Here is a 13,666-nt window from a genome sequence, read left to right on the forward strand (position 1 = left end):
GACAACATTAAACACACCAACATTCGAATTACGGGGGTCCCAGAAAAGAAGAGAAAAAGTAAGGAACTGAGAAAATATTCGAAGAGATTTTAGTTGAAAACTTACCTAATATGGGAAAGGAAATAGTCAATCAAGTCCAGTAAGCACAGAGTCCCATACAGGATAAATCGAAGGAGAAACACACCAAGACACATATTAATCACACTATCAAAAATTAAACACAAAGAAATAATATTAAAAGCAGCAAGGGAAAAACAACAAATAACATACAAAGGAATCCTCATAAGGTTAATAGCTGGCCTATCAGCAAAAACTCTGCAAGCCAGAAGCGAGTGGCAGAACATATTTAAAGTGATGAAAGGGAAAACACTACAACCAAGATTACTCTACCAGCAAGAATCTCATTCAGATTTGACAGAGAAATTAAAAACACTTACACAGAAGCAAAAGCAAAGAGAATTCAGCTGCACCAAACCAACTTTGCAACAAATGCTAAAGAAACTTCTCTAGGCAGGAAACACAAGAGAAGGAAAAGACGTACAATAACAAACCCAAAACAATTAAGAAAATGGTAATAGCAACATACATATCAATAACTATCTTAAATGTAAATACATTCAATACTCCAACCAAAAGATATAGACTGGTTGAATGGATACAAAAACAAGATGCATATATATGTTGTCTACGAGAGACCCACTTCAGACCTAGGGACACATACAGGCTGAAAGTGAGGGGATGGAAAAAGATATTCTATGCAAATGGAAATCAAAAGAAAGCTGAAGTAGCAATTCTCATATCAGACATAATAGACTTTAAACAACTATTTACAAGAGACAAAGAAGGAGACTACATAATGAACAAGGGATCAATCCAAGAAGAAGATATAACAATGGTAAATATTTATGCACCCAACATAGGAGCATCTCAATACATAAGAAAAATGCTATCAGCCATAAAAGGGGAAATCGACAGTAACACAATCATAGTATCCCACTTTCACCAATAGATAGATCATCCAAAATGAAAATAAATAAGGAGACACAAGCTTTAAATGATACACTAAACAAGATGGACTTGATTGATATTAAAGGACATTCCATCCAAAAACAACAGAATACACTTTCTTCTCCAGTGCTCATGAAACACTCTCCAAGATAGATCATAACTTGGGTCACAAATCAAGCCTTGGTAAACTTAAGAAAATTGAAATCGTGTCAAGTGTCCTTTCAGACCATGACGCTATGAGACTAGATATCAGTTAGAGGAAAAAATCTGTAAAAGATACAAACACATGGATGCTAAATAATACACTAGTTAATAACCAAGAGATCACTGAAGAAATCAAAGAGGAAGTCAAAAAATACCTAGAAACAAATGACAATGAAAATACGATGACCCCAAACCTATGGGATGCAGCAAAAGCAGGTCTAACAAGGAAGTTTATAGCAACACAATCCTACCTCAAGAAACAAGAAACATCTCAAATAAACAACCTAACCTTAGATCTAAGGCAATTAGAGAAAGAAGACCAAAAATTCCCAAAGTTAGCAGAAGGAAAGAAATCATAAGATCATATCAGAAATAAATGAAAAAGAAATGAAGGAAACAATAGCAAATATCAATAAAACTAAAAGCTAGTTCTCAGAGAAGATAAACAAAATTGATAAACCTTTCACCAGATTCATAAAGAGAAAAAGGGAGAAGACTCAAATCAATAGAATTCAAAATGAAAAAGGAGAAGTAATAACTGACACTGCAGAAATACAAAGGATTGTGAGAGATTACTACAAGCAACTCTATGCCAATAAAATGGACAACCTGAAAGAAATGGACAAATTCTTAGAAAAGCACAAACTTCTGAGACTGAACCAGGAAGAAATAGAAAATATAAATAGACCAATCACAAGCACTGAAATTGAAACTGTGATTAAATATCTTCCAACAAACAAAAGCCCAGGACCAGATGGCTTCACAGGCGAATTGTATCAAACATTTAGAGAAGAGCTAACACATATCCTTCTCAAACTCTTCCAAAATATAGCAGAGGGAGGAACACTCCCAAATTCCTTCTAAGAGGCCACCATCACCCTGATGCCAAAACCAGACAAAGATGCCACAAAGAAAGAAAACTACAAGCCACTATCACTGATGAATATAGATGCAAAAATCCTCAACAAAATACTAGGAAACAGAATCTAACAGCACATTAAAAGGATTATACACATGATCAAGTGGGATTTATCCCAGGAATGCAAGGATTCTTCAATATATGCAAATCAATCAATGTGATACACCATGTTAACAAATTGAAGGAGAAAAACCATATGATCATCTCAATAGATGCAGAAAAAGCTTTCAACAAATTTCAACACCTGTTTATGATAAAAACTCTCCAGAAAGTAGGCATAGAGGGAACTTTCCTCAACATAATAAAGGCCTTTTATGACAAACCCACAGCCAACACTGTCCTCAATGGTGAGAAACTGAAACCATTTCCACTAAGGTCAGGAACAAGACAAGTTTGTCCACTCTCACCACTATTATTTAACATAGTTTTGGAAGTTGTAGCCACAGCAATCAGAGAAGAAAAAGTAATAAAAGGAATCCAAATCAGAAAAAAAGAAATAAAGCTGTCACTGTTTGCAGATGACATGATACTATACAGAGAGAATCCTAAAGTTGCTACCAGAAAACTACTAGAGCTAATCAATGAATTTGGTAAAGTAGCAGGATACAAAATTAATGCACATACATCTCTTGCATTCCTATACACTAATGATGAAAAATCTGAAAGAGAAATTAAGGAAACACTCCCATTTGCCATTGCAACAAGAAGAATAAAATATCTAGGAATAAATCTACCAAAGGAGACTGAAGACCTGTATGCAGAAGCCATAAGACACTGATGAAAGAAATTAAAGATGATACAAATAGATGGAGAGATATACCATGTTCTTGGATTGGAAGAATCAACACTGTGAAAATGATGATACTACCGAAAGCAATCTACATATTCAGTGCAATCCCTATCAAACTACCAATGGCTTTTTACACAGAACTAGAACAAAAAATTTTACAATTTGTACGGAAACACAAAAGACCCTGAATAGCCAAAGCAATCTTGAGAAAGAAAAACGGAGCTGGAGGAATCAGGCTCCCAGACTTCAGACTATACTACAAAGCTACAGTTATCAAGAGAGTATGGTACTGGCACAAAAACAGAAATATAATCAATGGAACAGGATAGAAAGCCCAGAGATAAACCCACGTACTTATGGTCACCTTACTTTTGATAAAGGAGGCAAGAATATACAATGGAGAAAAGAACACCTCTTCAATAAGTGGTGCTGAGAAAACTGGACAGCTACATGTAAAAGAATGAAATGAGAACACTCCCTAACACCATACACAAAAATAAACTCAGAATAGATTAAAGACCTAAATGTAAGGCCAGACACTATAAAACTCTTAGAGGAAAACATGGGCAGAACACTCTATGACATCAATAACAGCAAGATCCTTTTTGACCTATTTTTGCAATAAAAACAAAAATAAACGAATATGACCTAATGAAACTTAAAAGCTTTTGCACAGCAAAGGACCACATAAACAAGACAAAAAGACATCCGTCAAAATGGGAGAAAATATTTGCAAATGAAGTAACTGACAAAGTATTAATCTCCAAAATTTACAAGCAGCTTATGCAGCTCAATATTAAAAAAACAAACAACCCAATCCAAAATTGGACAGAAGATCTAAATAGACATTTCTCTAAGAAGACATACAGATTGCCAACAAACACATGAAAGGTTGCTCGACATCACTAATCATTAGAGAAATGCAAATCAAAACTACAGTGAGGGCTTCCCTGGTGGCGCAGTGGTTGAGAGTCCGCCTGCCGATGCAGGGGATACAGGTTCGTGCCCCGGTCTGGGAGGATCCCACATGCCGTGGAGCGGCTGGGCCAGTGAGCCATGGCCGCTGAGCCTTGTGCGTCCAGAGCCTGTGCTCCACAATGGGAGAGGCCACAGCGGTGAGAGGCCCGTGTACCGCAAAAAAAAAAAAAAAAAAAAAACTACAGTGAGGTATAACCTCACACCAGTCAGAATGGCCATCATCAAAATATTTACAAACCATAAATGCTGGACAGGGTGTGGAGAAAAGGGAACCCTCCTGCACTGTTCATGGGAATGTAAATTGATACAGCCATTATGGAGAACAGTATGAAGGTTTCTTAAAAAACTAAACATGGAACTACTACATGACTCAGCAATCCAACTATTGGGCATATACCCTGAGAAAACCATAATTCAAAAAGTGTCATGTACCACAATGTTCATTGCAGCTCTATTTACAATAGTCAGGACATGGAAGCAACCTAAGTGTCCATCGACAGATGAATGGATAAAGAAGATGTGGCACATATATACAATGGAATATTACTGAGCCATAAAAAGAAATGAAATTGAGTTATTTGTAATGAGGTGGGTGGACCTAGTGTCTGTCATATAGAGTGAAGTAAGTCAGAAAGAGAAAAATAAATACCATATGCTAACACATATATATGGAATAAAAAAAAATATTCTGAAGAACCTAGGGGCAGGACAAGAATAAAGACGCAGATGTAGAGAATGGACCTGAGGACACGGGAATGGGGAAGGGTAAGCTAGAACCAAGTGAGAGTATCGCATAGACATATATACACTATGAAGTGTAAAATAGATAGCTAGTGGGAAATAGCCACATAGCACAGGGAGATCAGCTCAGTGCTTTGTGTCCACCTAGAGGGGTGGGATTGGGAGGGTGGGAGAGAGATGCAAGAGGGAGGAGATATGGGGATATATGTATATGTATAGCTGATTCAATTTTTTCTAAAGCAGAAACTAACACACCATTGTAAAGCAATTATACTCCAATAAAGGTGTTAAAAAAACAAAGATATTAAAAATTAAATAAGTACGTATACCATGTTCATGGATAGGACATTGTAATATTTAAAGATGTCAATTATCCTAAAATTAAGCAATTCATTATATTGATTCCCTTATAATTAGTAATGGAGTTTTTCATGGAAGTTGGCAAGTCGATGCACGACTTCACATGGAAGCTCAAAGGGCTGGGAATAGCAAAAATTCTTTATAAGAAAAATAATAACAAAAACACACAAAAAAGATAAATTTAGTTGTATAAAAATCAGGGAACTTTTCTATGATATAACAAGTCTTATTATAATGCTTCAAATACAGAGTTCAGAAATAGATTTATATACATATGGAAATTTAGTTCCAAGCAGATTTGGCACCTATATCAGTGAGAATAGGATATCTTTTTCAAAATAGTATTATGATTACCAGTCATACAATTAGATTAATATTTCTCACTGGAAAATTTTAGTGTCTTTTCAATTCTCTCATTGCTCTCAAAATCATGAGTATGTCCCTTTGTGTAGATTATTTTTATTAACTCTGCAGGAAGTATGGTAAATATTTTAAATATGAAAACTAATGCAATTCATTTAGTCTAAATAATTTTCTTGAATTAATTTTTTGGTAATTTCCTAAATTTTATTTATTATTTTTTTCTGATTTTCTTGCAGGCATTCTCATTATTCACATATTGGTCCTTTTGTACTTATCTTCTAATATTGTTTTATTTTCTCCTATTTTAAACCTATTTTTTAGTATACTTAATGGAAAATTACCACAATTTTATTTCCTTACCCCTATATTTAAGTTTTAATTTCTCCTATATTTTTAAATTTCAAGGGCTGGTTTTGTTCTTTAAATATTCCTTTTCATAGCAGGCTGTTCTTTCATATGTGCGATGTGTTCTTTCTTTTTGTTTTTTTTTTGCAGAAATTAATTATAGATCCTTTTTGAAATTTTATTCTCCCCACATTGTTTCCACTTATTCCAAAATCTTTTTGGAAATTTATTTTCTATATGTTCTGATAGGTAATTTCCTCAAATAGCTATTGGTATTTGGCTGTTACCTAAAAATAAGAAAGGCACCTCTCCAAAACTGATTGGAAGCTCTATGAGTTGGTGAGGTCATTTCTCTGGTGGGTTTTACTCTACATGACCTGCCTGGGGTATTTCATTTGAGAACTGTATGTGTATGTTTGTGAATATATATGTTTATGTGTGTGTGTATATATATATATATATATATATATATATATGTATATATATTCACATATACATATTTTTTCCCTCTGTGAAGAATCTTCCATTTTCAGCCTGTAGAGTATAAATTTCTCTATCGTTATTCTGGATCCTGAGTAGGGGGATAATAAGAGTAGTTAGCACATATGTAGTACTTATTTTTCTGCCCAGCACTAAAATATGTGCTTTACATGTATTCACTCATTTAAACTTTGCATCAATCTAATAACAGTGTACCCATTTTTCAGTTAAAGAAATTGAGGCACAAAGAAGAACACTAACTTAGCCAAGGTCATAGAACATGTTACATGCAAAGCTGGGATTCCAACTCAAGAGGCTACACTCCTAAATGGGATATACTTGGTTTCCTATCTAGACATACATTTAATCCCCCACCTCTGCTTTCTTTTTTGATGAAATCACCCTCTTGTCTGCCTAGTGTTCCTCCTGTTCAAACTATTTATTGTTGACTCTTTGTAGATGATATACCTTCAATATTTTTCTAGTGCAGGGAAAGGGTCATTGCCAGTCTGAGTCAGGTCAGTGAAGATCAAAGTGTCCAACAGCTTCTTAAATAGATTTTCAAACTATCCCCTGTATTTAGCTCCCTCTAACCCCATTTACAGAGGTCTGGAATTCAGCAAATTCTTGCACATTTCTAGGATAATGCAATGCAAAACAGGCCATTCTCTGTCTTTCTCTCTGGCTATCTTAAGTTTCTGCTTTCTCTGGTCTTCTAAATTTGTTACCACTAGCCATCTGTTTTACATTTCCTTATATTTTCTTTGCCACTTTAATTGTCCTTATATACTATTTCTTCTTTGAAAAGAAAATAACTTTACACTTGTTTCCATGAGAAATTAGGAGGAAATTATGTTGGTTGTATTTATGCTCTTATGTTTAATACAAACCCACATTTATCTATTTTTCTTGATACAAATTTACTTGCTAATCACCTCATATTTGTAGGTGGCAGACTCCATAGCTGAGAATGATGTACTGGATAAAGAAAATTTTCTTTTATTATCTAAATTTTTAAATTTCAGTTTGTCGAGGAGATAGCAAATCAGATGCCTGATCCTAGAGATTAGCTGGAAATAATGATTCTATCGCATCAGTTAGGGGGTTTCTAGGGTACAGGGTATGCGAGTCTTAAATCTATGTTTAAGATGGGGGGAATAAGAATGACACTTTCAGGCTCTACTCAAAAGAGCAGGAACTAGAAGCTTTAGGAAGATGAATATTGACGCAGCATTTCTGTTTGCCTATTTAAAGTTCCTCCGTCTTTAAGCTACTACAGCCTTAAGGCTACACAAATTGTCTGTTTAAAAACCAGACAAAATAACTGCTACAAAGACGAAACTATGATGAAATTTAACTGTGTAGTGCAGTGGTCTTTAGCCTCTGCTTCATATAAAAATTACCTGTGGAGTTTTTAAAAGTCCCAATTCAACGTCTGCCTACAAGCCCAATTAAATATGAATCTCTCGGGGTTGGATCCAAGTAACAGTATTTTTTAAAGCTTCACAAGTGATTTCAATATGCAGCCTTGTGCATTGGTCTTGTGCATGATTTGAGCAAAACTTGGCTCCAACAATGAGTATTTTAAAGGTACCTAGCTTTCAGTTTCTCTGCAGCCATCCCTGGCTCTTTTGGTATGAGACTAATTCAATTACACAGCAAAACTGAAGATAATTGATCTGCAGTTGAGTGTTTGGCTAGTCCCTCTCATTGGTATTCCTTTCAGAACTCACTCCAAGCATTTCTTCTTTTATGAGAAGTTATTTTTTCTAAGACCTCTTAAACTCCTGCTATAGGCTTGTTAAAAAAAAAATATATATATATATGTATATATGATGTTTTTTCTTTGTAGAAAACTTTTTAGCAATTAGAGACAACTCTTACAACAAGGTGACTTGGAAGGCTGAATATAAATAACTCAATCCTGAGCTGCTGCATTAATTGGTAGAGATGGGAAGTGGGAAAGTGAATTTCAGGCCTGTTAGATTTTGTTACGAAGCCACCTCTCTCCCCAGCAGCCATCTTAATTTAATTACCACTTTATCCATTATTGGCGGAATTTGTGACAATGGCAGCTTTATGTGTCTCTCTTAATAGGAACTGAGCTCAGCTTCCACTTAAAGTGTCAGGGTCAGAGGAGCAGTTGTTGAAATGCTTCGGTATATCACCTGAGTGGAAGAGCTTTCCAGTTAACATACTTAGGGGAAGTATGAACCACTCCACTCCCTCCCCTTCAGCCCTTTGAAAAAGCATCCTGCTGAATCCTAACTGTGTTGGGAAATACTAAAGCTCATTAAAGGAAACAGTTTGTATGGCATATAAGGAGAGAGGAAGGGCACGGAATCTTTAAAGATGTTGAAGACGAGAACAGTGTTAAGCTCCTTGCCATATGGGAGACATATATTCAATCAGAAATTGGAAGTAGTCATTATGGGAAGGATAATATCCCCTCTGAAATAAATGAAAACTCCACAGTGCAAACACATGCTTATGTTTATGTCTGGGGAAGTGGACTGCTTGAGGAATACAAATGCAAAGCACTCTTTCTCATTTTTATCACCTGTTATGACCACAGATTTACATGAGATTTGTCTCAGGCCAGTGTGGAATCTGAAACCAGTTTCAACAGTGCAGATTCAACAGATAAATGACCATGTAGGATCTTATTTATTTCTCATTTCATCCCAACTTTGACCCTAAAATTTCTCCATTGGATAGTTAGAAATAATGATAATAATTTTGTAGTGCTTGATTTTTATTAAAACTGAGGATTCTTTTATTTGTGCTTGAAATAAAATTCCTGAAATTAATTGACAATAAATGTAAACACTGTATGAACCAAACACAGAACCCTAAGAGATTTCCATTGGCCAGCTCAGGATAGAAGTTGGGTGAGCAGTTGGGGAATGAATGGTAAAAAAAGACTAAAGTTAGGAAGCAAAAAGCAAAGAAAATATACTTATGCTTGCAAAAACTTTGCCAACCAAATTCCTGAACCACTTTATTAAAGAACTGATGACATTATTAAACAATTTTAAGACAGTCAAAGAAAAAGAGTGAAAAACTTAAAATTGTGTTAAAATGTATATCAAACAGCACGGTATTGAAGTTTATTTTAGAAAAGTGGAGGATGGATGCCATTTTCCAAACCCACATATAAATAACTTTGGAAATTACATGTTAAAAGGATGCAGGAAAATTAGCATGATACCTGCCACATAATGGGTACTTTTATTGGTCAGAATTCTTTTGGCTGCAATTAACAGAAAGCTCAAAAATTTAAGTAAAAAACAAGAAATGTATAGTCTATATAATTAAAAGTCCAGTGTTCATCAATGAGCAATTTGGAATTAAACACTTGACCAAGATAAATGAAATATGCTGATTGGGGAAGTAAAATCAAATGCACACCACCAAAGGAAGGAGGTCGGATCTAGGCCTTCTGAAAACTGTGTTGGAAGTAAAAGGAGGGGTGATTTTTCCCAAAGGAAAATCAAGATGCTGTCATCAGAGTAAAATGGGATAGATAACCGGAAAAGAAAAATAGCCGATGTTACCATCAGCAATCAGGTCATGCTAACTGAATGAATGACTATGTCATGAATGGGGCAAAAAGAAAACAGTGAGAACAAGTACATGAATGAATTTAGAAGACTGAGGCAAAATTAACATTCTGCAGTGCCTCAGAAGTGTACAGTGGTGTCCTGTTTACTTTTATCATTTGGATTAAAAAGATCTTCTTTTTTACATTTAGGTACATACAATTTTACACTAGAGATAAAAATGTGTAATAATGTCTGATTTTTTTTTTTTTTTTTTTTTTTTTTTTGCGGTACGTGGGCCTCTCACTGTTGTGGCCTCTCCCGTTGCGAAGCACAGGCTCCGGACGCGCAGGCCCAGCGGCCATGGCTCACGGGCCCAGCCGCTCCGCGGCATGTGGGATCTTCCTGGACCGGGGCAGGAACCCGTGTCCCCTGCATCGGCAGGCGGACTCTCAACCACTGCGCCACCAGGGGTGCCCCTGATGCTTTTAATGTATGAAGATATTCTGTTTCCATTACTGCTTAGGACTAGGGCTATCAAAATCAGATAGTTTCTGAATCAAACCAGGGGTTGGTTTGTTTGTATGCTTTTGTTTTTACTCTCTTCTTTTCCCCCTTGTTTTCCTCCATATAGCAGGATCTCCTCACCCTTACACACTTTTTTTGGATTAGGGTTTAGGGGAAAAGGAATAGAAAATAATCTAACTTTGTGACAAGAGCATGCAACACTGATAACGATGTTTTCTTTAGGACCTCCGATGATTAGGTGAAGAGCAAATCAGCTGTGACCTGGAATGGTCATTCCCTGCTAGATCTCAGGATTCCCAGTGAGGGCAGCCACGTGAAATTTCAGTAACAGTTCTATTTCCAGTGTTTCTTAGGGGCCCACAGAAAGATTATACTCATTCTTAGTGCATCTTGTTAAACTTGATAAAATGAAACAAGTTCAAAGAAAATAATACTAAGAGACTAAGAAAATAAAATCTTCTCGAAAAAGTACTTACATAAATGAGAAAAACTTCTAGAGCCTATAGAACTATTGTTTTAATAAAATTTGAGATTTAAAGTATTTTAAGTAAATATCTTAAATAAGGACAACGTGGGATGCCCTAGAGCAAGATGGAGGCTTTCAAAATGTGACTGTGTCATTTGAATTTCCTGTAGCACTGAAAAGAGCATGCAAATCAGCTGTCCAGGAGAAATACTCAAGGAGATTCTTTGATGAACTGTTTTATTCATTTGCATGTTTATATACTTTTAAACTATATGTGTATGTATTTGAATATAGATCTCTACATCTACATCTATTTCTATATCTATATTTATATTTACTTCTATATCTATATCTACATCTACTTCTATCTACCTATATCTATATCTATATCTATACCACTGGAATGTAAGTTCCTTGTGTGCTAGAATACTGTCTGTCTTGTTCACTTCAATATTCTTAGCATTTGAGGTAGTGGCAGGCATATAACCATCATTTCAAATAAGTATTTGGAAATGAATAAATAAATGAATACTCGGGTAAAGATTTTTGAAAGTTTGGAAACCAAGTTGGAACATAACAAAGAATAATTGGAAAAAAGTGATTTTGTGTTTTTTGCTCAACCAACTGAATATATCAGAAAAGGAGACTATGGAAGGATGGATTTAAAAGCAAAAAGCAGAGATTACATGTAAACATTTAAAAGTCCCCCTAGAATGAGTATATTGATAGCTTAATTTGGAGTGCAAAGAAATTTCAGACTTTGCTGCATGCTCTACTCTTCAATATTTAAGGTGGGATGGAAGGAATTGACATGATGTTGACTAAAACAGTTTATCCTTATTATCTGCATGCTCTGTTATACTTGTCCACACAACAGGGAAAAATATCAACCATCATCAGCTAGTGCGGGATGGTACCTTAACTCTTAGGCTAAGACTTCTATATACTCTTTAGCAGACAGAACTTCTTTGGGGTGTGGGGAACACACTCAATTCATTCCCACCCTTGAAGCAAGGTTTAACTTGCATACTCATACATACAAATACACACATTCACACATACACACACACATTTAGACACAGAAACATACATCTTAGTCCTTCACATTGAGCCAGGAGTGAGATTTTGGAGGGATCTGATTTCTCGGTTCTTTCTTAAAAGGTAGAAGAAAGAAAGGGCTCCAGTAGGAAAACTTAAAAAAAGTGTCATTAAATTTTCACTAAAGTCCTGTCCAGCTGTAAAGTATCATATAAATGTATGTAACGTTACCGAATATTCCATATTCTTATACTTCGCAATCCCCGTGCAGCTTGGTGAAATCAAATGCCTGTCCCTCAGCTTTCATTGTCTGATCTCACCACCAAAGGGACTAAACAGTGAGAGTGAGACCACAGAGAGTAGACCTTCCATCATTCTGAATCTCAGAATTGCTCTATGAACACTGGCAGATATTCAGTGTAAGTGATGACAAGACACTCTCCTTAATGTAATTTTAATCAGGCTCCTTTGAGCCCCCTGCTGGACCCGGGTGGACATTGGGCTCCCTCTCTGCCCTTGAGAAGAATCCTTCTAAGTCAGTTTAGCGAAAATCCCCATCCACCCTCAGTGTCCGACCACCCTCAATGTCTCATCACCTTGGCCTCTCTTCAGCAAGAATTCTGTTGAGTTAGTCTAACAAGACTCCCTCTTACTCCTGATGTTTTCTCAGTAATTTTCCATTCACTGACCCCCACCCTGCTCCTTAGTTATAAATTCCCACTTATCCTTGTTGAAGTCAGAGCTGAATCTCATCTCTCTTCCCCCAGGGCAAGGCCCCATTGCAGTGGTTCCTACACCCATCTTGATGTCTACCTCCCTTGAATAAGGGCTGCCTTACAATTCTTAAACAAGGGTCATTAAATATTTTTTTCTTTAAGCATGGGCGATACATTTTATTCATTGAAATCTTGATTTACTGAGATTTTGTGGTTATTTTATTATTACAATAGAAATTAATCTTTTCTATCCTTGTGGAATATTGCATGGAAAGTAATAAGGTTGAGAACAATAAGTATGGATGGATGTGTCAAGCACTTCTTGGGTTGATTTCTTGGTTATGTGATCTTAGCTTAAGACTAAGTTTAACTCAATTTTCTCATTGTACTGATAACTATTTCCTAGAAGAGTTAGGAGAATTAAACTAGATAAAGCGATTAGCACTTCACATGTCACCTGGTGGTTATCAGAACAAGGATAGTACCCTTCATTTTTAGATTACATAATTTATCAATCAGTCTTAGATTTCTAGAATGTTGTTTAAGAAATCCTTTTCTGGAATGTCAATTTTTTTGTCATAGGGAATAATGAAGTAAAGAGTATGTTCTATTTAATTTTTGAGGAAATATGTTGTTCAGTTTAATTTCTCTTCCTTGTAAACACTTTATTATTTTTTAGCATGAAATTATAGATTCAATTTAAGAAATGCCAATTTCTAAACGAACAATGTTTTATCTAGAACCTGCTTTAACAGGAAATAAGTTATTCCTAACTTCATGCTATTTTGATCTAGAAATCGAGCTAGAATTCAATACGATGTGATTTGAACCTCACTATGACAAAGCTCAGATTTCTTTAGCAACAAAAAGTATTTGCATACTTGAGAGAAATGTTAATTTTTAAGACAACAATGCAAAGAACAAAGGGGTATAATAGTTCAATGCTTCCAATGTTCTCCAAGTAAAAACAGAGCAATTAAAAAATAACCACATCACCCATCTAAATTATACTCCTTTATTCTGTCAATAATTGTGACAGCCTCAAAAGGGATTACTGATGAAAGACTTTGTTACTTTTCTGTTAAAATGTATTTAATGACATGCATCCTACCTTGGATCTGAGTCATAGTTACTTATTTTTTGAGACTTTTTAGTGAAAATTGTACGGAGATGAGGAGGTGGGTTAAT

The sequence above is a fragment of the Globicephala melas genome, chromosome 8 (genome assembly GCF_963455315.2).
Source record: "Globicephala melas chromosome 8, mGloMel1.2, whole genome shotgun sequence".
NCBI lineage: Eukaryota > Metazoa > Chordata > Mammalia > Artiodactyla > Delphinidae > Globicephala > Globicephala melas.